At 36.4% G+C, this 4,181-nt stretch overlaps 1 pseudogene across 1 annotated transcript; it reads right to left on the bottom strand.

The window, feature by feature from the left end:
* Positions 1-31: 31 nt before the first annotated feature.
* On the bottom strand, positions 32-1,704 carry LOC113220027 (annotated as a pseudogene). Its single transcript, XR_003306993.1, has 2 exons — positions 1,592-1,704; positions 32-1,526 (listed from the first exon to the last, which is right to left on the bottom strand). The product of XR_003306993.1 is annotated as a zinc finger protein 561-like (transcript).
* Between the last annotated feature and the right edge of the window lie 2,477 nt (positions 1,705-4,181).

The raw sequence follows: 4,181 nt of genomic DNA, 5'->3' as shown, positions 1-4,181 counted from the left end.
TTTTTTTTTTTTTTTTTTTTTTTTTTTTAATTATTCAGAAACTGTAGGTTTAATTTCAGACCTTCAGGATGGCATCTAAGGCCAATCCATGAGCCATTACAACCTCCACAAGGCATTTAGGACAAATCTGATAATCTTTGGTGTCACTGCCAATAATTAAAGATGGCAACTGATGGGCTAAATGTTAACACTCATACCCTTACATTCATAGGGTTTCTCCCTAGTGTGAATTTTTTCATGTCTGCTTAGGCGTGAGGAAACAGCAAATGCTTTCCCACATTCTTTACATATGAAGGGTTTCTCCCCAGTATGAGTTCGCAGGTGAACATTAAGGCGTGAGGAATACAGAAATGCTTTCTCACATATCTTGCATACAAAGGGCTTTTCTCCACTGTGAGTTTTCAAATGTTTACTACGATGGGAAGAAGTAATGAAGGTCTTCCCACATTCAACACATTCATAAGGCTTCTCTCCTGTGTGAATTCTTGTATGTTGAATAAGGCTTGTGGATGTAGTGAAGGCTTTCCCACATTCCTCACACTGATAGGGTTTCTTTCCACTGTGACTTCATACGTGTATAGAAAGGCCCGAGGACTGAGCGAAGGCTTGGCCACATTCCTTACATTCATAGGGTTTTATTCCAGTGTGAGTTCTTACATGTTCAGTAAGTTGAGTTGACCTAGTGAAGGCTTTCCCATAGTATGTACACTTGTGTGGTTTTATTCCAGTGTGAATCTGAATGTGATCATTAAGGCATGAGGAATTTCTAAAGGATCTTCCACATTCTTTGCATTCAAAAGACTTCTCTCCTTTATGAGTTTTCACATGTGCATAAAGTTGAGAAAAACCAGTGACGGATTTCCCATATTTCTTAGTCTTTTTGGATTTCTTTCCTGTATGAACTGCTACACATTGCTTTAGGTGTGAGGAAGGTGTGATGGCTCTCTCATATTCCTGAAATTCACAGAGTTTCTCATCAGTGTGGATTCATATGTGATTATCAAGGCTTGCAAAATACTTAAAGCCTTTTCCACATTCCTTACATTTGTAGGGTTGTCTTGCATTGAGAACTTCAAGATGTACAGCAAGGCCTGAAGTTAGAGTGAAGACTTTTCCACATGGATTAAATTTGGAAAGTTCCTGTCCAATAGAGGCTTCGTTGTGCACACTAAGGACGTCTTTTCTATAACAATTACCCTCAGAAGTGTCCCCTCCATTCTGAGCTCTCATGTGTGTCTTAAGGCAAAACTGTTCACTGAAGACCTCTCCACAATTCTTACAGTCACAGACTTTCCATCCACTGGAGCCTCTTGTCATTTGTATCCCACTGAATATTGGATTCTTCAAAAAACCCTGCTGAAGTGATGACGGTTTGATTCTAGGTTGTATTTCCCACTCCACGGAGGCCAGGTTCATGTAGTTCTCCAGCATCACATCTCTGTAAAGGTATTTCTCAGTTGTGTCCAGTAAAGCCCACTCCTCCGGGGTGAAGTCCGCAGGCACATCATCAAAGGTCACTGAATCTTATACGTGGTTCTCAGGTCTCCCATGATCTACTCCAGGGTTTAATGTCTCAGGAGCTCTTGTGTCTGATAGCCATTTGCCAGGTCGTCCTCCACCATCCCTTCTACCTTTGTCTTTTCTTTCAAAAGGGCAGATTGGTTCCCTGGAAAAAAACCCACGGGACAAATCAATGACTGCCATTCTCTGAAGCTGATGGTGCGATGTGCATCCCTTCCTTGATGCCAAGATCACCTCAGGGCAGCTTATGAATCTAGGTGGTTAGAGGCAATCTCCATTCCTCTTTTTACAGGGTTATCTGCGATCCACAGCCGCGGCTGACTCCGCCACCATAAAGGCGAAACCCCACTGACCGAGAGGAGCCAGCGCCGGAAAAGTTAAAATGCTGTTTAAAGTAAGGTCAAAATGTCCATAGAGTATCTGTGAGTAAATCTAATAAAAATAAATACCTCCTCTATAAATCTATATAATACTGCTGGGAGAAATTAAAGACTCAAATTTCCACTCAGACATATATGTGTGTATATATATACACACACGTATATATACACAAAGTATGTACACAACGATATATATGTATACAGTATGTACACATATGCAAACTTATATGTGAGTGTATATATATATTTATGGATTAGAAGATTCACTATTTTTATAATGTAAAGTCTCTCCAAATAGATCTACAAATTTAATACAATACATGTGCATCAAAATTCCAGCAAGTACTGATGTCCACTTCATGTTTTATCAAATGTTTTGATGTTTCATTTTTGATATTTCTCTATTACTGTATTTTCAAGGTCATTACTCTTTTCTTCTGCAGTGCCTAATATTTTATTAATCTCACCCAGTATATTTTTCATCTTAGGTCATATAATTTTCATGTATTTCAGATTCAGCAGTTTTCATTTGTAGAAATATAGAATATGCTCATGCTTTTTCTACCTTATTTAATACCTGAACTGCAGTCCAGGTGTCTTCCTCCTGTGTTTCTCTATAGGTACCTAGATATTGTGCCTTTTAATTGGTATAGGTACCTAGATATTGTGACTCTCAACTCATTTGGTGTTAGATAATCTTGAATTTTGCTAAAATATTCTTAAGCAGGTTAACAATATGATCAGATTTGCATTTTGAAAATGTAAATGATAAATTTAATAAAGAAGCAAATAAAAAAAATTGACTGGCATAATGAAGCTCACGTAGAAAACTGTTGTAGAAACTCAGAAGAGAAATGATGAGTTAATCAGCACAGTGCCTGCCAAATGGTAACAACTGAATAATTTTTTGTTGTGTCACACTGATTCTTGCTTAATGCATAGGAGTTTGCTATTTACACTACCTTTTTTGGTTTACATAATACTTTATATTGGAAAGCAATTCTATGCTGAAGGAAGCTATCCTGAAGAAGAACCTGATATAAATGATGAATTGATGGGTGCTGACGAGTTGATGGGTGCAGCACACCAACATGGCACATGTATACATAGGTAACAAACCTGCACGTTATGCACATGTACCCTAGAACTTAAAGTATAAAAATAAATAAATAAATAAATAAATAAATAAAAGAAAAAAAAAGCCGGAAGTTAAAATCCTTCATATTGACGACTATAGTAAAGTTTTGTGCATGCTATGTTACTCAACAACAACTTTCTCTGCGTCTTATAGTTTTACCTGTAAATGACTCTCCGTCTTTAATATTTTGCTCTTTCTTTAAAAGAACTTCCCTTACCGTTGTCCCTTCCCAAAGATTTTATGGACCGAAACCAGTATGCTCTTCTGTTAATAATGTAAGTATTTTATTTGTTTTTGAAATAAAGGAATATAAAGATTTTCTATTTTTATGTCTCACATGACAATATTTGATTCAATAAACAAGAGAAGTCCTATGTATGTAGTTAATCAGGGCAGCAGTCTGTTGTCTAAATTCCTCTAGAAGTCCATCACTAAATCATGTGCAAGAATGTGTAAATTTTTTGAACTTCTTGTATCCCACATGGAGTTTGGTGCTATCGCCAAGAATAGTGACACAAAATAGTTTGATTTCTGGGTGTCTGCTTAGCAATTACTCAAGCCCTGGGCTCTTTATGAGTTGTTTATGCAACATTAAGGAATGTAATTCCACTGCTAAAACAATGGGTTACGTTTGTATCACTCCTGTCAGTTTTTCCTCCTGGATACATGGCCTGCAGTAAGCTGCTCCCACGCTCAGAAAACTTGTGTCAAGTTTTTTTTTTTAATCTTGAAGTTGACTTTGAAATTAAATATCTTTATACATGTTGTAAGGCTATATCATGACTGTATAGTATTATGCACTGAGGCCCCTAATATCTAATATATAACTAACTTGATATTGATTTAGCATTGTATTCCTGAGAGTTATAAGTTATTTCCCTTATTAATATGCTCAGGTAGCATTTTGATATAATAGTGCTTAAAATTGCCTAAAAGTATATCTTTAGATATAATATTTAGAAACAGTAAATACAAAAATAATATTGCTTATTATCACTGAATATAGTGGATAAGTATTCAGTCTGTAGAATCGGATTTCCTGGGTTCAAATTCTAGTTTTGCCATTTCTTAGCTGTGTGTCCTTGGGCAAGTGCCTTAACCTCTTACAAGGCTAAGTTTATCTAAATATAAAACAAGCATTA

This window comes from Piliocolobus tephrosceles, unplaced genomic scaffold, assembly GCF_002776525.5.
Source record: "Piliocolobus tephrosceles isolate RC106 unplaced genomic scaffold, ASM277652v3 unscaffolded_236, whole genome shotgun sequence".
In the NCBI taxonomy this organism is placed as follows: domain Eukaryota; kingdom Metazoa; phylum Chordata; class Mammalia; order Primates; family Cercopithecidae; genus Piliocolobus; species Piliocolobus tephrosceles.
This window is presented reverse-complemented; position numbering and strand designations above follow the sequence as displayed.